Source organism: Taudactylus pleione, unplaced genomic scaffold (genome assembly GCF_031769625.1).
Source record: "Taudactylus pleione unplaced genomic scaffold, aTauple2 ptg000304l, whole genome shotgun sequence".
Lineage (NCBI taxonomy): Eukaryota > Metazoa > Chordata > Amphibia > Anura > Myobatrachidae > Taudactylus > Taudactylus pleione.
This window is the reverse complement of record NW_028284705.1, coordinates 1,232,360-1,258,032: the sequence shown is the minus strand read 5'-3', so window position 1 is coordinate 1,258,032 and position 25,673 is coordinate 1,232,360.

Genomic DNA, 25,673 nt, shown 5'->3' with positions numbered 1-25,673 from the left:
TTATAATGTCACCATATCATGCCACACCCTGTTTCAGTCTTTATAATGTCACCATATCATACCACACCCCGTCTCAGTCTTTATAATGTCACCATATCATGCCACACCCTGTTTCAGTCTTTATAATGTCACCATACATACCACACCCAGTATCAGTCTTTATAATGTTACCATATCATACCACACCTTGTCTCAGTCTTTATAATGTCACCATATCATACAACACCTTGTCTCAGTCTTTATAATGTCACCATATCATACCACACCCTGTCTCAGTCTTTATAATGTCACCATATCATACCACACCCTGTTTCAGTCTTTATAATGTCACCATATCACACAACACCCTGTCTCAGTCTTTATAATGTCACCATATCATACCACACCCCGTCTTTATAATGTCACCATATCATACCACACCCCGTCTCAGTCTTTATAATGTCACCATATCATACTACACCCTGTTTTAGTCTTTATATTGTCACCATATCATACCACACCGTTTCAGTCTTAATAATGTCACCATATCATACCACACCCCGTCTTTATAATGTCACCATATCATACCACACCCATCTCAGTCTTTATAATGTCACCATATCATACCACACCCTGTTTCACTCTTTATAATGTCACCATATCATACCACACCCCGTCTTTATAATGTCACCATATCATACCACACCCCATCTCAGTCTTTATAATGTCACCATCTCATACCATACCCCATCTCAGTCTTTATAATGACACCATATCATACCACACCCGTTTCAGTCTTAATAATGTCACCATATCATACCACACCCCGTTTCAGTCTTTATAATGTCACCATATCATACCACACCCCGTCTCAGTCTTTATAATGTCACCATATCATACCACACCCCGTCTCAGTCTTTATAATGTCACCATATCATACCACACCATCTTTCAGTCTTTATAATGTCACCATATCATACCACACCCTTTTTCAGTCTTTATAATGTCACCATATCATACCACACCCTGTCTCAGTCTTTATAATGTCACCATATCATACCACACCCTGTTTCAGTCTTTATAATGTCACCATATCATACCACACCCTGTTTCAGTCTTTATAATGTCACCATATCATACAACACCCTGTCTCAGTCTTTATAATGTCACCATATCATACCACACCCCGTCTTTATAATGTCACCATATCAAACCACACCCCGTCTCAGTCTTTATAATGTCACCATATCATACTACACCCTGTTTCAGTCTTTATAATGTCACCATATCATACAACACCCTGTTTCAGTCTTTATAATGTCACCATATCCTACCACACCCCGTCTTTATAATGTCACCATATCATACCACACCCCATCTCAGTCTTTATAATGTCACCATATCATACCACACCCTGTCTCAGTCTTTATAATGTCACCATATCATACCACACCCTGTCTCAGTCTTTAAAATGTCACCATATCATACCACACCCTGTCTCCGTCTTTATAATGTCACCATATCATACCACACCCTGTTTCAGTCTTTATAATGTCACCATATCATACAACACCCTGTCTCAGTCTTTATAATGTCACCATATCATACCACACCCCGTCTTTATAATGTCACCATATCATACCACACCCGTCTCAGTCTTTAAAATGTCACCATATCATACTACACCCTGTTTCAGTCTTTATAATGTCACCATATCATACCACACCCTGTTTCAGTCTTTATAATGTCACCATATCATACCACACCCCGTCTTTATAATGTCACCATATCATACCACACCCCGTCTCAGTCTTTATAATGTCACCATATCATACCACACCCTGTTTCAGTCTTTATAATGTCACCATATCATACCACACCCCGTCTCAGTCTTTTTAAAGTCACCATATCATACCACACCCCGTCTCAGTCTTTTTAAAGTCACCATATCATACCACACCCCGTCTCAGTCTTTAAAATGTCACCATATCATAACACACCCCGTCTCAGTCTTTATAATGTCACCATATCTTAGCACACCCCGTCTCAGTCTTTTTAAAGTCACCATATCATACCACACCCCGTCTCAGTCTTTATAATGTCACCACATCATACCACACCCTGTCTCAGTCTTTATAATGTCACCATATCATACCACACCCCGTCTCAGTCTTTATAATGTCACCATATCATACAACACCCCGTCTCAGTATTTATAATGTCACCATATCATACCACACCCCGTCTCAGTCTTTATAATGTCACCAAATCATACCACACCCCGTCTCAGTCTTTATAATGTCACCATATCATACCACACCCCGTCTCAGTCTTTATAATGTCACCATATCATAACACACCCCGTCTCAGTCTTTATAATGTCACCACATCATACCACACCCTGTCTTTATAATGTCACCATATCATACCACACCCCGTCTCAGTCTTTATAATGTCACCATGTCATACCACACCCCGTTTCAGTCTTTATAATGTCACCATATCATACCACACCCTGTCTCAGTCTTTATAATGTCACCATATCATGCCACACCCCGTCTCAGTCTTTATAATGTCACCATATCATACCACACCCCGTCTCAGTCTTTATAATGTCACCATATCATACCTAACCCCATTTCAGTATTTATAATGTCACCATATCATACCACACCCCGTCTCAGTCTTTATAATGTCACCATATCATACCACACCCCGTCTCAGTCTTTATAATGTCACCATATCATACCACACCCCGTTTCAGTATTTATAATGTCACCATATCATACCACACCCCGTCTCAGTCTTTATAATGTCACCATATCATACCACACCCCGTCTCAGTCTTTATAATGTCATCATATCATACCACACCCCGTCTCAGTCTTTTTAAAGTCACCATATCATACCACACCCCGTCTCAGTCTTTATAATGTCACCATGTCATACCACACCCAGTCTCAGTCTTTATAATGTCACCATGTCATACCACACCCCGTCTCAGTCTTTATAATGTCACCATATCATACCACACCCCGTCTCAGTCTTTATAATGTCACCATATCATACCACACCCTGTCTCAGTCTTTATAATGTCACCATATCATACCGCACCCCGTTTCAGTCTTTATATTGTCACCATATCATACCGCACCCCGTCTCAGTCTTTATAATGTCACCATATCATACCACACCCAGTCTCAGTCTTTATAATGTCACCATATCATACCACACCCTGTCTCAGTCTTTATAATGTCACCATATCATACCACACCCTGTCTCAGTCTTTATAATGTCACCATATCATACCACACCCCGTTTCAGTATTTATAATGTCACCATATCATACCACACCCCGTCTCAGTCTTTATAATGTCACCATATCATACCACACCCCGTTTCAGTATTTATAATGTCACCATATCATACCACACCCCGTCTCAGTCTTTATAATGTCACCATATCATACCACACCCCGTCTCAGTCTTTATAATGTCATCATGTCATACCACACCCCGTCTCAGTCTTTTTAAAGTCACCATGTCATACCACACCCCGTCTCAGTCTTTTTAATGTCACCATGTCATACCACACCCCGTCTCAGTCTTTATAATGTCACCATGTCATACCACACCCCGTCTCAGTCTTTATAATGTCACCATATCATACCACACCCCGTTTCAGTCTTTATAATGTCACCATATCATACCACACCCTGTCTCAGTCTTTATAATGTCACCATATCATACCACACCCTGTTTCACCACACCCTGTCTGTCACCATATCATACCACACCCCATCTCAGTCTTTATAATGTCACCATATCATACTACACCCTGTTTCAGTCTTTATAATGTCATCATATCATACCACACCCTGTTTCAGTCTTTATAATGTCACCATATCATACCACACCCCGTCTTTATAATGTCACCATATCATACCACACCCCATCTCAGTCTTTATAATGTCACCATATCATACCACACCCCGTCTCAGTCTTTATAATGTCACCCTATCATACCACACCCCGTTTCAGTCTTTATCATGTCACCCTATCATACCACACCCCGTTTCAGTCTTTATCATGTCACCCTATCATACCACACCCCGTCTCAGTCTTTATAATGTCACCCTATCATACCACACCCCGTCTCTGTCTTTATAATGTCACCCTATCATACCACACCGCGTCTCAGTCTTTATAATGTCACCCTATCATACCACACCCCGTCTCAGTCTTTATAATGTCACCATATCATACCACACCCCATCTCAGTCTTTATAATGTCACCATATCATACCACACCCCGTCTCAGTCTTTATAATGTCACCATATCATACCACACCCCGTCTCAGTCTTTATAATGTCACCATATCATACCACACCGTCTCAGTCTTTATGTCACCATATCATACCACACCACGTCTCAGTCTTTATAATGTCACCATATCATACCACACCCCGTCTTGGTCTTTATAATGTCACCATATCATACCACACCCCGTCTTTATAATATCACCATATCATACCACACCCCGTCTCAGTCTTTATAATGGCACCATATCATACCACACCCTGTTTCAGTCTTTATAATGACATCATATCATACCACACCCCGTCTCAGTCTTTTTAAAGTCACCATTTCATACCACACCCCGTCTCAGTCTTTTTAAAGTCACCATATCATACCACACCCCGTCTCAGTCTTTATAATGGCACCATATCATACCACACACTGTTTCAGTCTTTATAATGTCACCATATCTTACCACACCCCGTCTCAGTCTTTTTAAAGTCACCATATCATACCACACCCCGTCTCAGTCTTTATAATGTCACCACATCATACCACACCCTGTCTTTATAATGTCACCATATCATACCACACCCCGTCTCAGTCTTTATAATGTCACCATATCATACCACACCCCGTCTCAGTCTTTATAATGTCACCATATCATACCACACCCCGTCTCAGTCTTTATAATGTCACCATATCATAACACACCCCGTCTCAGTCTTTATAATATCACCACATCATACCACACCCGGTCTTTATAATGTCACCATATCATACCACACCCCGTCTCAGTCTTTATAATGTCACCATATCATGCCACACCCCGTCTCAGTCTTTATAATGTCACCATATCATACCACACCACGTCTCAGTCTTTATAATGTCACCATATCATACCACATCCCGTTTCAGTATTTATAATGTCACCATATCATACCACACCCCGTCTCAGTCTTTATAATGTCACCATATCATACCACACCCCGTCTCAGTCTTTATAATGTCACCATATCATACCACACCCCGTTTCAGTATTTATAAAGTCAGCATATCATACCACACCCCATCTCAGTCTTTATAATGTCACCATATCATACCACACCCCGTCTCAGTCTTTATAATGTCACCATATCATACCACACCCCGTTTCAGTATTTATAAAGTCACCATATCATACCACACCCCGTCTCAGTCTTTATAATGTCACCATATCATACCACACCCCGTTTCAGTATTTATAAAGTCACCATATCATACCACACCCCATCTCAGTCTTTATAATGTCACCATATCATACCACACCCCGTCTCAGTCTTTATAATGTCACCATATCATACCACACCCCGTTTCAGTATTTATAAAGTCACCATATCATACCACACCCCGTCTCAGTCTTTATAATGTCACCATATCATACCACACCCCGTCTCAGTCTTTATAATGTCATCATATCATACCACACCCCGTCTCAGTCTTTTTAAAGTCACCATGTCATACCACACCCCGTCTCAGTCTTTATAATGTCACCATGTCATACCACACCCCGTCTCAGTCTTTATAATGTCACCATGTCATACCACACCCCGTCTCAGTCTTTATAATGTCACCATGTCATACCACACCCCGTCTCAGTCTTTATAATGTCACCATGTCATACCACACCCCGTCTCAGTCTTTATAATGTCACCATGTCATACCACACCCCGTTTCAGTCTTTATAATGTCACCATGTCATACCACACCCCGTCTCAGTCTTTATAATGTCACCATATCATACCACACCCTGTTTCAGTCTTTATAATGTCACCATATCATACCACACCACGTCTCAGTCTTTTTAAAGTCACCATATCATACCACACCCCGTCTCAGTCTTTTTAAAGTCACCATATCATACCACACCCCATCTCAGTCTTTATAATGTCACCATATCATACCACACCCCGTCTCAGTCTTTTTAAAGTCACCATATCATACCACACCCCGTCTCAGTCTTTATAATGTCACCATATCATACCACACACCGTCTCAGTCTTTATAATGTCACCATGTCATACCACACCCCGTCTCAGTCTTTATAATGTCACCATATCATACCACACCCTGTTTCAGTCTTTATAATGTCACCATATCATACCACACCTTGTTTCAGTATTTATAATGTCACCATATCATACCACACCCCGTCTTTATAATGTCACCATATCATACCACACCCCATCTCAGTCTTTATAATGTCACCATATCATACCACCACCTGTCTCAGTCTTTATAATGTCACAATATCATACCACACCCTGTTTCAGAATTTATAATGTCACCATATCATACCACACCCCGTCTCAGTCTTTACAATGTCACCATATCATACCACCCCCCTTCTCAGTCTTTATAATGTCACCATATCATACCACACCCTGTCTCAGTCTTTATAATGTCACCATATCATACCACACCCCGTCTCAGTCTTTATAATGTCACCATATCATACCACACCACGTCTCAGTCTTTTTAAAGTCACCATATCATACCACACCACGTCTCAGTCTTTTTAAAGTCACCATATCATACCACACCCCGTCTCAGTCATTTTAAAGTCACCATATCATACCACACCCCGTCTCAGTCTTTATAATGTCACCATATCATACCGCACCCCGTTTCAGTCTTTATATTGTCACCATATCATACCGCACCCCGTCTCAGTCTTTATAATGTCACCATATCATACCACACCCCGTCTCAGTCTTTATAATGTCACCATATCATACCACACCCCGTCTCAGTCTTTATAATGTCACCATATCATACCACACCCCGTCTCAGTCTTTATAATGTCACCATATCATACCACACCCCGTCTCAGTCTTTATAATGTCACCATACATACCACACCCCGTCTCAGTCTTTATAATGTCACCATATCATACCACACCCCGTCTCAGTCTTTATAATGTCACCATATCATACCACACCCCGTCTCAATCTTTATAATGTCACCATATCATACCACACCCCGTCTCAGTCATTTTAAAGTCACCATATCATACCACACCACGTCTCAGTCTTTTTAAAGTCACCATATCATACCACACCCCGTCTCAGTCATTTTAAAGTCACCATATCATACCACACCCCGTCTCAGTCTTTTTAAAGTCACCATATCATACCACACCCCGTCTCAGTCATTTTAAAGTCACCATATCATACCACACCCCGTCTCAGTCTTTATAATTTCACCATATCATACCACACCCCGTCTCAGTCTTTATAATGTCACCATACATACCACACCCCGTCTCAGTCTTTATAATGTCACCATATCATACCACACCCCGTCTCAGTCTTTATAATGTCACCATATCATACCACACCCCGTCTCAGTCTTTATAATGTCACCATATCATACCACACCCCGTTTCAATATTTATAATGTCACCATATCATACCACACCCCGTCTCAGTCTTTATAATGTCACCATATCATACCACACCCCGTCTCAGTCTTTATAATGTCACCATACATACCACACCCCGTCTCAGTCTTTATAATGTCACCATATCATACCACACCCCGTCTCAGTCTTTATAATGTCACCATATCATACCACACCCCGTCTCAGTCTTTATAATGTCACCATATCATACCACACCCCGTCTCAGTCTTTATAATGACACCACATCATACCACACCCCGTCTCAGTCTTTATAATGTCACCATATCATACCACACCCCGTCTCAGTCTTTATAATGTCACCATACATACCACACCCCGTCTCAGTCTTTATAATGTCACCATATCATACCACACCCCGTCTCAATCTTTATAATGTCACCATATCATACCACACCCCGTCTCAGTCATTTTAAAGTCACCATATCATACCACACCACGTCTCAGTCTTTTTAAAGTCACCATATCATACCACACCCCGTCTCAGTCATTTTAAAGTCACCATATCATACCACACCCCGTCTCAGTCTTTTTAAAGTCACCATATCATACCACACCCCGTCTCAGTCATTTTAAAGTCACCATATCATACCACACCCCGTCTCAGTCTTTATAATTTCACCATATCATACCACACCCCGTCTCAGTCTTTATAATGTCACCATACATACCACACCCCGTCTCAGTCTTTATAATGTCACCATATCATACCACACCCCGTCTCAGTCTTTATAATGTCACCATATCATACCACACCCCGTCTCAGTCATTTTAAAGTCACCATATCATACCACACCACGTCTCAGTCTTTATAATGTCACCATATCATACCACACCACGACTCAGTCTTTATAATGTCACCATATCATACCACACCCCGTCTCAGTATTTATAATGTCACCATATCATACCACACCCCGTCTCAGTCTTTATAATGTCACCATATCATACCACACCCTGTCTCAGTCTTTATAATGTCACCATATCATACCACACCCCGTCTCAGTCTTTATAATGTCACCATATCATACCACACCCTGTCTCAGTCTTTATAATGTCACCATATCATACCGCACCCCGTTTCAGTCTTTATATTGTCACCATATCATACCACACCCTGTCTCAGTCTTTATAATGTCACCATATCATACCGCACCCCGTTTCAGTCTTTATAATGTCACCATACATACCACACCCCGTCTCAGTCTTTATAATGTCACCATATCATACCACACCCAGTCTCAGTCTTTATAATGTCACCATATCATACCACACCCTGTCTCAGTCTTTATAATGTCACCATATCATACCACACCCTGTCTCAGTCTTTATAATGTCACCATATCATACCACACCCCGTTTCAGTATTTATAATGTCACCATATCATACCACACCCCGTCTCAGTCTTTATAATGTCACCATATCATACCACACCCCGTTTCAGTATTTATAATGTCACCATATCATACCACACCCCGTCTCAGTCTTTATAATGTCACCATATCATACCACACCCCGTCTCAGTCTTTATAATGTCATCATGTCATACCACACCCCGTCTCAGTCTTTTTAAAGTCACCATGTCATACCACACCCCGTCTCAGTCTTTATAATGTCACCATGTCATACCACACCCCGTCTCAGTCTTTATAATGTCACCATGTCATACCACACCCCGTCTCAGTCTTTATAATGTCACCATATCATACCACACCCCGTTTCAGTCTTTATAATGTCACCATATCATACCACACCCTGTCTCAGTCTTTATAATGTCACCATATCATACCACACCCTGTTTCACCACACCCTGTCTGTCACCATATCATACCACACCCCATCTCAGTCTTTATAATGTCACCATATCATACTACACCCTGTTTCAGTCTTTATAATGTCACCATATCATACCACACCCTGTTTCAGTCTTTATAATGTCACCATATCATACCACACCCCGTCTTTATAATGTCACCATATCATACCACACCCCATCTCAGTCTTTATAATGTCACCATATCATACCACACCCCGTCTCAGTCTTTATAATGTCACCCTATCATACCACACCCCGTTTCAGTCTTTATCATGTCACCCTATCATACCACACCCCGTTTCAGTCTTTATCATGTCACCCTATCATACCACACCCTGTCTCAGTCTTTATAATGTCACCCTATCATACCACACCCCGTCTCTGTCTTTATAATGTCACCCTATCATACCACACCGCGTCTCAGTCTTTATAATGTCACCCTATCATACCACACCCCGTCTCAGTCTTTATAATGTCACCATATCATACCACACCCCGTCTCAGTCTTTATAATGTCACCATATCATACCACACCCCGTCTCAGTCTTTATAATGTCACCATATCATACCACACCCCGTCTCAGTCTTTATAATGTCACCATATCATACCACACCGTCTCAGTCTTTATGTCACCATATCATACCACACCAGGTCTCAGTCTTTATAATGTCACCATATCATACCACACCCCATCTTGGTCTTTTTAATGTCACCATATCATACCACACCCCGTCTTTATAATGTCACCATATCATACCACACCCCGTCTCAGTCTTTATAATGGCACCATATCATACCACACCCTGTTTCAGTCTTTATAATGACATCATATCATACCACACCCCGTCTCAGTCTTTTTAAAGTCACCATATCATACCACACCCCGTCTCAGTCTTTTTAAAGTCACCATATCATACCACACCCCGTCTCAGTCTTTAAAATGTCACCATATCATAACACACCCTGTTTCAGTCTTTATAATGTCACCATATCTTACCACACCCCGTCTCAGTCTTTTTAAAGTCACCATATCATACCACACCCCGTCTCAGTCTTTATAATGTCACCACATCATACCACACCCTGTCTTTATAATGTCACCATATCATACCACACCCCGTCTCAGTCTTTATAATGTCACCATATCATACCACACCCCGTCTCAGTCTTTATAATGTCACCATATCATAACACACCCCGTCTCAGTCTTTATAATATCACCACATCATACCACACCCGGTCTTTATAATGTCACCATATCATACCACACCCCGTCTCAGTCTTTATAATGTCACCATATCATGCCACACCCCGTCTCAGTCTTTATAATGTCACCATATCATACCACACCACGTCTCAGTCTTTATAATGTCACCATATCATACCACACCCCGTTTCAGTATTTATAATGTCACCATATCATACCACACCCCGTCTCAGTCTTTATAATGTCACCATATCATACCACACCCCGTCTCAGTCTTTATAATGTCACCATATCATACTACACCGCGTTTCAGTATTTATAAAGTCACCATATCATACCACACCCCGTCTCAGTCTTTATAATGTCACCATATCATACCACACCCCGTCTCAGTGTTTATAATGTCATCATATCATACCACACCCCGTCTCAGTCTTTTTAAAGTCACCATGTCATACCACACCCCGTCTCAGTCTTTATAATGTTACCATGTCATACCACACCCCGTCTCAGTCTTTATAATGTCACCATGTCATACCACACCCCGTCTCAGTCTTTATAATGTCACCATGTCATACCACACCCCGTCTCAGTCTTTATAATGTCACCATGTCATACCACACCCCGTCTCAGTCTTTATAATGTCACCATGTCATACCACACCCCGTTTCAGTCTTTATAATGTCACCATGTCATACCACACCCCGTCTCAGTCTTTATAATGTCACCATATCATACCACACCCTGTTTCAGTCTTTATAATGTCACCATATCATACCACACCACGTCTCAGTCTTTTTAAAGTCACCATATCATACCACACCCCGTCTCAGTCTTTTTAAAGTCACCATATCATACCACACCCCATCTCAGTCTTTATAATGTCACCATATCATACCACACCCCGTCTCAGTCTTTTTAAAGTCACCATATCATACCACACCCCGTCTCAGTCTTTATAATGTCACCATATCATACCACACCCCGTCTCAGTCTTTATAATGTCACCATGTCATACCACACCCCGTCTCAGTCTTTATAATGTCACCATATCATACCACACCCTGTTTCAGTCTTTATAATGTCACCATATCATACCACACCTTGTTTCAGTATTTATAATGTCACCATATCATACCACACCCCGTCTTTATAATGTCACCATATCATACCACACCCCATCTCAGTCTTTATAATGTCACCATATCATACCACACCGTCTCAGTGTTTATAATGTCACCATATCATACCACACCCTGTTTCAGTCTTTATAATGTCACCATATCATACCACACCCCGTCTCAGTCTTTATAATGTCACCCTATCATACCACACCCCGTCTCAGTATTTATAATGTCACCCTATCATACCACACCCCGTCTCAGTCTTGATAATGTCACCATATCATACCACACCCTGTCTCAGTCTTTATAATGTCACCATATCATACCACACCCTGTTGCAGTCTTTATAATGTCACCATATCACACCACACCCCGTCTCCGTCCTTATAATGTCACCATATCATACCACACCCCGTCTCAGTCTTTATAATGTCACCATATCATACCACACCCTGTTTCAGTCTTTATAATGTCACCATATCATACCATACCCTGTTTCAGTCTTTATAATGTCACCATATCATACCACACCCTGTTTCAGTCTTTATAATGTCACCATATCATACCACACCCTGTTTCAGTCTTTATAATGTCACCATATCATACCACACCCTCTTTCAGTCTTTATAATGTCACCATATCATACCACACCCTGTTTCAGTCTTTATAATGTCACCATATCATACCACACCCCGTCTCAGTCTTTATAATGTCACCATATCATACCACACCCTGTCTCAGTCTTTATAATGTCACCATATCATACCACACCCTTTTTCAGTCTTTATAATGTCACCATATCATACCACACCCTGTTTCACCACACCCTGTCTGTCACCATATCATACCACACCCCATCTCAGTCTTTATAATGTCACCATATCATACCACACCCCATCTCAGTCTTTATAATGTCACCATATCATACCACACCCTGTTTCAGTCTTTATAATGTCACAATATCATTCCACACCCTGTCTCAGTCTTTATAATGTCACCATATCATACCACACCCCGTCTTTATAATGTCACCATACATACCACACCCAGTATCAGTCTTTATAATGTTACCATATCATACCACACCCTGTCTCAGTCTTTATAATGTCACCATATCATACAACACCTTGTCTCAGTCTTTATAATGTCACCATATCATACCACACCCCGTCTCAGTCTTCATAATGTCACCATATCATGCCACACCCCGTCTCAGTCTTTATAATGTCACCATATCATGCCACACCCTGTTTCAGTCTTTATAATATCACCATATCATACCACACCCTGTCTCAGTCTTTATAATGTCACCATATCATACCACACCCTGTTTCAGTCTTTATAATGTCACCATATCACACAACACCCTGTCTCAGTCTTTATAACGTCACCATATCATACCACACCCCGTCTTTATAATGTCACCATATCATACCAGACCCCGTCTCAGTCTTTATAATGTCACCATATCATACTACACCCTGTTTTAGTCTTTATAATGTCACCATATCATACCACACCGTTTCAGTCTTAATAATGTCACCATATCATACCACACCCCGTCTTTATAATGTCACCATATCATAACACACCCCATCTCAGTCTTTATAATGTCACCATATCATACCACACCCTGTCTCAGTCTTTATAATGTCACCATATCATACCACACCCTGTTTCAGTCTTTATAATGTCACCATATCATACAACACCCTGTCTCAGTCTTTATAATGTCACCATATCATACCACACCCCGTCTTTATAATGTCACCATATCATACCACACCCATCTCAGTCTTTATAATGTCACCATATCATACCACACCCTGTTTCACTCTTTATAATGTCACCATATCATACCACACCCCGTCTTTATAATGTCACCATATCATACCACACCCCATCTCAGTCTTTATAATGTCACCATATCATACCATACCCCATCTCAGTCTTTATAATGTCACCATATCATACCACACCCGTTTCAGTCTTTATAATGTCACCATATCATACAACACCCTGTCTCAGTCTTTATAATGTCACCATATCATACCACACCCCGTCTTTATAATGTCACCATATCATACCACACCCATCTCAGTCTTTATAATGTCACCATATCATACCACACCCTGTTTCACTCTTTATAATGTCACCATATCATACCACACCCCGTTTCAGTCTTTATAATGTCACCATATCATACCACACCCCGTCTCAGTCTTTATAATGTCACCATATCATACCACACCCCGTCTCAGTCTTTATAATGTCACCATATCATACCACACCCTCTTTCAGTCTTTATAATGTCACCATATCATACCACACCCTGTTTCAGTCTTTATAATGTCACCATATCATACCACACCCTGTCTCAGTCTTTATAATGTCACCATATCATACCACACCCTGTTTCAGTCTTTATAATGTCACCATATCATACAACACCCTGTCTCAGTCTTTATAATGTCACCATATCATACCACACCCCGTCTTTATAATGTCACCATATCATACCACACCCCGTCTCAGTCTTTATAATGTCACCATATCATACTACACCCTGTTTCAGTCTTTATAATGTCACCATATCATACAACACCCTGTTTCAGTCTTTATAATGTCACCATATCATACCACACCCCGTCTTTATAATGTCACCATATCATACCACACCCCATCTCAGTCTTTATAATGTCACCATATCATACCACACCCTGTTTCAGTCTTTATAATGTCACCATATCATACCACACCCTGTCTCAGTCTTTAAAATGTCACCATATCATACCACACCCTGTCTCCGTCTTTATAATGTCACCATATCATACCACACCCTGTTTCAGTCTTTATAATGTCACCATATCATACAACACCCTGTCTCAGTCTTTATAATGTCACCATATCATACCACACCCCGTCTTTATAATGTCACCATATCATACCACACCCGTCTCAGTCTTTAAAATGTCACCATATCATACTACACCCTGTTTCAGTCTTTATAATGTCACCATATCATACCACACCCTGTTTCAGTCTTTATAATGTCACCATATCATACCACACCCCGTCTTTATAATGTCACCATATCATACCACACCCCATCTCAGTCTTTATAATGTCACCATATCATACCACACCCTGTCTCAGTCTTTATAATGTAACCATATCATACCACACCCCGTCTTTATAATGTCACCATACATACCACACCCAGTATCAGTCTTTATAATGTCACCATATCATACCACACCCTGTCTCAGTCTTTATAATGTCACCATATCATACAACACCCCGTCTCAGTCTTTATAATGTCACCATATCATACCACACCCCGTCTCAGTCTTTATAATGTCACCATATCATACCACACCCTGTTTCAGTCTTTATAATGTCACCATATCATACCACACCCCGTCTCAGTATTTATAATGTCACCATATCATAACACACCCCGTCTCAGTCTTTATAATATCACCACATCATACCACACCCGATCTTTATAATGTCACCATATCATACCACACCCCGTCTCAGTCTTTATAATGTCACCATATCATGCCACACCCCGTCTCAGTCTTTATAATGTCACCATATCATACCACACCACGTCTCAGTCTTTATAATGTCACCATATCATACCACACCCCGTTTCAGTATTTATAATGTCACCATATCATACCACACCCAGTCTCAGTCTTTATAATGTCACCATATCATACCACACCCCGACTCAGTCTTTATAATGTCACCATATCATACCACACCCCGTTTCAGTATTTATAAAGTCACCATATCATACCACACCCCGTCTCAGTCTTTATAATGTCACCATATCATACCACACCCCGTCTCAGTCTTTATAATGTCATCATATCATACCACACCCCGTCTCAGTCTTTTTAAAGTCACCATGTCATACCACACCCCGTCTCAGTCTTTATAATGTCACCATGTCATACCACACCCCGTCTCAGTCTTTATAATGTCACCATGTCATACCACACCCCGTCTCAGTCTTTATAATGTCACCATGTCATACCACACCCCGTCTCAGTCTTTATAATGTCACCATGTCATACCACACCCCGTCTCAGTCTTTATAATGTCACCATGTCATACCACACCCCGTTTCAGTCTTTATAATGTCACCATGTCATACCACACCCCGTCTCAGTCTTTATAATGTCACCATATCATACCACACCCCGTTTCAGTCTTTATAATGTCACCATATCATACCACACCACGTCTCAGTCTTTTTAAAGTCACCATATCATACCACACCCCGTCTCAGTCTTTTTAAAGTCACCATATCATACCACACCCCATCTCAGTCTTTATAATGTCACCATATCATACCACACCCCGTCTCAGTCTTTTTAAAGTCACCATATCATACCACACCCCGTCTCAGTCTTTATAATGTCACCATATCATACCACACCCCGTCTCAGTCTTTATAATGTCACCATGTCATACCACACCCCGTCTCAGTCTTTATAATGTCACCATATCATACCACACCCTGTTTCAGTCTTTATAATGTCACCATATCATACCACACCTTGTTTCAGTATTTATAATGTCACCATATCATACCACACCCCGTCTTTATAATGTCACCATATCATACCACACCCCATCTCAGTCTTTATAATGTCACCATATCATACCACACCCTGTCTCAGTGTTTATAATGTCACCATATCATACCACACCCCGTTTCAGTCTTTATAATGTCACCATATCATACCACACCCCGTCTCAGTCTTTATAATGTCACCCTATCATACCACACCCCGTCTCAGTTTTTATAATGTCACCCTATCATACCACACCCCGTCTCAGTCTTGATAATGTCACCATATCATACCACACCCCGTCTCAGTCTTTATAATGTCACCATATCATACCACACCCCGTCTCAGTCCTTATAATGTCACCATATCATACCACACCCCGTCTCAGTCTTTATAATGTCACCATATCATACCACACCCTGTTTCAGTCTTTATAATGTCACCATATCATACCATACCCTGTTTCAGTCTTTATAATGTCACCATATCATACCACACCCTGTTTCAGTCTTTATAATGTCACCATATCATACCACACCCTGTTTCAGTCTTTATAATGTCACCATATCATACCACACCCTCTTTCAGTCTTTATAATGTCACCATATCATACCACACCCCGTTTCAGTCTTTATAATGTCACCATATCATACCACACCCCGTCTCAGTCTTTATAATGTCACCATATCATACCACACCCTTTTTCAGTCTTTATAATGTCACCATATCATACCACACCCTTTTTCAGTCTTTATAATGTCACCATATCATACCACACCCTGTTTCACCACACCCTGTCTGTCACCATATCATACCACACCCCATCTCAGTCTTTATAATGTCACCATATCATACCACACCCTGTTTCAGTCTTTATAATGTCACCATATCATTCCACACCCTGTCTCAGTCTTTATAATGTCACCATATCATACCACACCCCGTCTTTATAATGTCACCATACATACCACACCCAGTATCAGTCTTTATAATGTTACCATATCATACCACACCTTGTCTCAGTCTTTATAATGTCACCATATCATACAACACCTTGTCTCAGTCTTTATAATGTCACCATATCATACCACACCCCGTCTCAGTCTTTATAATGTCACCATATCATGCCACACCCTGTTTCAGTCTTTATAATGTCACCATATCATACCACACCCCGTCTCAGTCTTTATAATGTCACCATATCATGCCACACCCTGTTTCAGTCTTTATAATGTCACCATACATACCACACCCAGTATCAGTCTTTATAATGTTACCATATCATACCACACCTTGTCTCAGTCTTTATAATGTCACCATATCATACAACACCTTGTCTCAGTCTTTATAATGTCACCATATCATACCACACCCTGTCTCAGTCTTTATAATGTCACCATATCATACCACACCCTGTTTCAGTCTTTATAATGTCACCATATCACACAACACCCTGTCTCAGTCTTTATAATGTCACCATATCATACCACACCCCGTCTTTATAATGTCACCATATCATACCACACCCCGTCTCAGTCTTTATAATGTCACCATATCATACTACACCCTGTTTTAGTCTTTATATTGTCACCATATCATACCACACCGTTTCAGTCTTAATAATGTCACCATATCATACCACACCCCGTCTTTATAATGTCACCATATCATACCACACCCATCTCAGTCTTTATAATGTCACCATATCATACCACACCCTGTTTCACTCTTTATAATGTCACCATATCATACCACACCCCGTCTTTATAATGTCACCATATCATACCACACCCCATCTCAGTCTTTATAATGTCACCATCTCATACCATACCCCATCTCAGTCTTTATAATGACACCATATCATACCACACCCGTTTCAGTCTTAATAATGTCACCATATCATACCACACCCCGTTTCAGTCTTTATAATGTCACCATATCATACCACACCCCGTCTCAGTCTTTATAATGTCACCATATCATACCACACCCCGTCTCAGTCTTTATAATGTCACCATATCATACCACACCATCTTTCAGTCTTTATAATGTCACCATATCATACCACACCCTTTTTCAGTCTTTATAATGTCACCATATCATACCACACCCTGTCTCAGTCTTTATAATGTCACCATATCATACCACACCCTGTTTCAGTCTTTATAATGTCACCATATCATACCACACCCTGTTTCAGTCTTTATAATGTCACCATATCATACAACACCCTGTCTCAGTCTTTATAATGTCACCATATCATACCACACCCCGTCTTTATAATGTCACCATATCAAACCACACCCCGTCTCAGTCTTTATAATGTCACCATATCATACTACACCCTGTTTCAGTCTTTATAATGTCACCATATCATACAACACCCTGTTTCAGTCTTTATAATGTCACCATATCCTACCACACCCCGTCTTTATAATGTCACCATATCATACCACACCCCATCTCAGTCTTTATAATGTCACCATATCATACCACACCCTGTCTCAGTCTTTATAATGTCACCATATCATACCACACCCTGTCTCAGTCTTTAAAATGTCACCATATCATACCACACCCTGTCTCCGTCTTTATAATGTCACCATATCATACCACACCCTGTTTCAGTCTTTATAATGTCACCATATCATACAACACCCTGTCTCAGTCTTTATAATGTCACCATATCATACCACACCCCGTCTTTATAATGTCACCATATCATACCACACCCGTCTCAGTCTTTAAAATGTCACCATATCATACTACACCCTGTTTCAGTCTTTATAATGTCACCATATCATACCACACCCTGTTTCAGTCTTTATAATGTCACCATATCATACCACACCCCGTCTTTATAATGTCACCATATCATACCACACCCCGTCTCAGTCTTTATAATGTCACCATATCATACCACACCCTGTTTCAGTCTTTATAATGTCACCATATCATACCACACCCCGTCTCAGTCTTTTTAAAGTCACCATATCATACCACACCCCGTCTCAGTCTTTTTAAAGTCACCATATCATACCACACCCCGTCTCAGTCTTTAAAATGTCACCATATCATAACACACCCCGTCTCAGTCTTTATAATGTCACCATATCTTAGCACACCCCGTCTCAGTCTTTTTAAAGTCACCATATCATACCACACCCCGTCTCAGTCTTTATAATGTCACCACATCATACCACACCCTGTCTCAGTCTTTATAATGTCACCATATCATACCACACCCCGTCTCAGTCTTTATAATGTCACCATATCATACAACACCCCGTCTCAGTATTTATAATGTCACCATATCATACCACACCCCGTCTCAGTCTTTATAATGTCACCAAATCATACCACACCCCGTCTCAGTCTTTATAATGTCACCATATCATACCACACCCCGTCTCAGTCTTTATAATGTCACCATATCATAACACACCCCGTCTCAGTCTTTATAATGTCACCACATCATACCACACCCTGTCTTTATAATGTCACCATATCATACCACACCCCGTCTCAGTCTTTATAATGTCACCATGTCATACCACACCCCGTTTCAGTCTTTATAATGTCACCATATCATACCACACCCTGTCTCAGTCTTTATAATGTCACCATATCATGCCACACCCCGTCTCAGTCTTTATAATGTCACCATATCATACCACACCCCGTCTCAGTCTTTATAATGTCACCATATCATACCTAACCCCATTTCAGTATTTATAATGTCACCATATCATACCACACCCCGTCTCAGTCTTTATAATGTCACCATATCATACCACACCCCGTCTCAGTCTTTATAATGTCACCATATCATACCACACCCCGTTTCAGTATTTATAATGTCACCATATCATACCACACCCCGTCTCAGTCTTTATAATGTCACCATATCATACCACACCCCGTCTCAGTCTTTATAATGTCATCATATCATACCACACCCCGTCTCAGTCTTTTTAAAGTCACCATATCATACCACACCCCGTCTCAGTCTTTATAATGTCACCATGTCATACCACACCCAGTCTCAGTCTTTATAATGTCACCATGTCATACCATACCCCGTCTCAGTCTTTATAATGTCACCATATCATACCACACCCCGTCTCAGTCTTTATAATGTCACCATATCATACCACACCCCGTCTCAGTCTTTATAATGTCACCATATCATACCACACCCCGTCTCAGTCTTTATAATGTCACCATATCATACCACACCCCGTCTCAGTCTTTTTAAAGTCACCATATTATACCACACCCCGTCTCAGTCTTTATAATGTCACCATATCATACCACACCCCGTCTCAGTCTTTATAATGTCACCATGTCATACCACACCCCGTCTCAGTCTTTATAATGTCACCATATCATACCACACCGTTTCAGTCTTTATAATGTCACCATATCAGACCACACCCCGTTTCAGTATTTATAATGTCACCATATCATACCACACCCCGTCTTTATAATGTCACCATATCATACCACACCCCATCTCAGTCTTTATAATGTCACCCTATCATACCACACCCCGTCTCAGTGTTTATAATGTCACCCTATCATACCACACCCCGTTTCAGTCTTTATAATGTCACCCTATCATACCACACCCCGTCTCAGTCTTTATAATGTCACCCTATCATACCACACCCCGTCTCAGTCTTTATAATGTCACCATATCATACCACACCCTTTCTCAGTCTTTATAATGTCACCCTATCATACCACACCCCGTCTCAGTCTTTATAATGTCACCCTATCATACCACACCCTGTCTCAGTCTTTATAATGTCACCATATCATACCACACCCTGTTGCAGTCTTTATAATGTCACCATATCATACCACACCCCGTCTCAGTCCTTATAATGTCACCATATCATACCACACCCCGTCTCAGTCTTTATAATGTCACCATATCATACCACACCCTGTTTCAGTCTTTATAATGTCACCATATCATACCACATCCTGTTTCAGTCTTTATAATGTCACCATATCATACCACACCCTGTTTCAGTCTTTATAATGTCACCATATCATGCCACACCCTGTTTCAGTCTTTATAATGTCACCATATCATACCACACCCTCTTTCAGTCTTTATAATGTCACCATATCATACCACACCCTGTTTCAGTCTTTATAATGTCACCATATCATACCACACCCCGTCTCAGTCTTTATAATGTCACCATATCATACCACACCCTGTCTCAGTCTTTATAATGTCACCATATCATACCACACCCTTTTTCAGTCTTTATAATGTCACCATATCATACCACACCCTGTTTCACCACACCCTGTCTGTCACCATATCATACCACACCCCATCTCAGTCTTTATAATGTCACCATATCATACCACACCTTGTTTCAGTCATTATAATGTCACCATATCATTCCACACCCTGTCTCAGTCTTTATAATGTCACCATATCATACCACACCCCGTCTTTATAATGTCACCATACATACCACACCCAGTATCAGTCTTTATAATGTTACCATATCATACCACACCCTGTCTCAGTCTTTATAATGTCACCATATCATACCACACCTTGTCTCAGTCTTTATAATGTCACCATATCATACCACACCCCGTCTCAGTCTTTATAATGTCACCATATCATGCCACACCCCGTCTCAGTCTTTATAATGTCACCATATCATGCCACACCCTGGTTCAGTCTTTATAATGTCACCATATCATACCACACCCTGTTTCAGTCTTTATAATGTCACCATATCACACAACACCCAGTCTCAGTCTTTATAATGTCACCATATCATACCACACCCTGTCTCAGTCTTTATAATGTCACCATATCATACCACACCCTGTCTCAGTCTTTATAATGTCACCATATCATACCACACCCTGTTTCAGTCTTTATAATGTCACCATATCATACCACACCCTGTCTCAGTCTTTATAATGTCACCATATCATACCACACCCGTCTCAGTCTTTATAATGTCACCATATCATACTACACCCTGTTTTAGTCTTTATAATGTCACCATATCATACCACACCGTTTCAGTCTTAATAATGTCACCATATCATACCACACCCCGTCTTTATAATGTCACCATATCATAACACACCCCATCTCAGTCTTTATAATGTCACCATATCATACCACACCCTGTCTCAGTCTTTATAATGTCACCATATCATACCACACCCTGTTTCAGTCTTTATAATGTCACCATATCATACAACACCCTGTCTCAGTCTTTATAATGTCACCATATCATACCACACCCCGTCTTTATAATGTCACCATATCATACCACACCCATCTCAGTCTTTATAATGTCACCATATCATACCACACCCTGTTTCACTCTTTATAATGTCACCATATCATACCACACCCCGTCTTTATAATGTCACCATATCATACCACACCCCATCTCAGTCTTTATAATGTCACCATATCATACCATACCCCATCTCAGTCTTTATAATGTCACCATATCATACCACACCCGTTTCAGTCTTTATAATGTCACCATATCATACCACACCCCGTTTCAGTCTTTATAATGTCACCATATCATACCACACCCCGTCTCAGTCTTTATAATGTCACCATATCATACCACACTCCGTCTCAGTCTTTATAATGTCACCATATCATACCACACCCTCTTTCAGTCTTTATAATGTCACCATATCATACCACACCCTGTTTCAGTCTTTATAATGTCACCATATCATACCACACCCTGTCTGTCTTTATAATGTCACCATATCATACCACACCCTGTTTCAGTCTTTATAATGTCACCATATCATACAACACCCTGTCTCAGTCTTTATAATGTCACCATATCATACCACACCCCGTCTTTATAATGTCACCATATCATACCACACCCCGTCTCAGTCTTTATAATGTCACCATATCATACTACACCCTGTTTCAGTCTTTATAATGTCACCATATCATACAACACCCTGTTTCAGTCTTTATAATGTCACCATATCATACCACACCCCGTCTTTATAATGTCACCATATCATACCACACCCCATCTCAGTCTTTATAATGTCACCATATCATACCACACCCTGTTTCAGTCTTTATAATGTCACCATATCATACCACACCCTGTCTCAGTCTTTAAAATGTCACCATATCATACCACACCCTGTTTCAGTCTTTATAATGTCACCATATCATACCACACCCTGTTTCAGTCTTTATAATGTCACCATATCATACAACACCCTGTCTCAGTCTTTATAATGTCACCATATCATACCACACCCCGTCTTTATAATGTCACCATATCATACCACACCCGTCTCAGTCTTTAAAATGTCACCATATCATACTACACCCTGTTTCAGTCTTTATAATGTCACCATATCATACCACACCCTGTTTCAGTCTTCATAATGTCACCATATCATACCACACCCCGTCTTTATAATGTCACCATATCATACCACACCCCATCTCAGTCTTTATAATGTCACCATATCATACCACACCCTGTCTCAGTCTTTATAATGTCACCATATCATACCACACCCCGTCTTTATAATGTCACCATATCATACCACACCCCATCTCAGTCTTTATAATGTCACCATATCATACCACACCCTGTCATAGTCTTTATAATGTCACCATATCATACCACACCCTGTTTCAGTCTTTATAATGTCACCATATCATACCACACCCTGTCTCAGTCTTTAAAATGTCACCATATCATACCACACCCTGTCTCCGTCTTTATAATGTCACCATATCATACCACACCCTGTTTCAGTCTTTATAATGTCACCATATCATACAACACCCTGTCTCAGTCTTTATAATGTCACCATATCATACCACACCCCGTCTTTATAATGTCACCATATCATACCACACCCGTCTCAGTCTTTAAAATGTCACCATATCATACTACACCCTGTTTCAGTCTTTATAATGTCACCATATCATACCACACCCTGTTTCAGTCTTCATAATGTCACCATATCATACCACACCCCGTCTTTATAATGTCACCATATCATACCACACCCCATCTCAGTCTTTATAATGTCACCATATCATACCACACCCTGTCTCAGTCTTTATAATGTAACCATATCATACCACACCCCGTCTTTATAATGTCACCATACATACCACACCCAGTATCAGTCTTTATAATGTCACCATATCATACCACACCCTGTCTCAGTCTTTATAATGTCACCATATCATACAACACCCCGTCTCAGTCTTTATAATGTCACCATATCATACCACACCCCGTCTCAGTCTTTATAATGTCACCATATCATACCACACCCTGTTTCAGTCTTTATAATGTCACCATATCATACCACACCCCGTCTCAGTATTTATAATGTCACCATATCATAACACACCCCGTCTCAGTCTTTATAATATCACCACATCATACCACACCCGATCTTTATAATGTAACCATATCATACCACACCCCGTCTCAGTCTTTATAATGTCACCATATCATGCCACACCCCGTCTCAGTCTTTATAATGTCACCATATCATGCCACACCACGTCTCAGTCTTTATAATGTCACCATATCATACCACACCCCGTTTCAGTATTTATAATGTCACCATATCATACCACACCCCGTCTCAGTCTTTATAATGTCACCATATCATGCCACACCCCGACTCAGTCTTTATAATGTCACCATATCATACCACACCCCGTTTCAGTATTTATAAAGTCACCATATCATACCACACCCCGTCTCAGTCTTTATAATGTCACCATATCATACCACACCCCGTCTCAGTCTTTATAATGTCATCATATCATACCACACCCCGTCTCAGTCTTTTTAAAGTCACCATGTCATACCACACCCCGTCTCAGTCTTTATAATGTCACCATGTCATACCACACCCCGTCTCAGTCTTTATAATGTCACCATGTCATACCACACCCCGTCTCAGTCTTTATAATGTCACCATGTCATACCACACCCCGTCTCAGTCTTTATAATGTCACCATGTCATACCACACCCCGTCTCAGTCTTTATAATGTCACCATGTCATACCACACCCCGTTTCAGTCTTTATAATGTCACCATGTCATACCACACCCCGTCTCAGTCTTTATAATGTCACCATATCATACCACACCCCGTTTCAGTC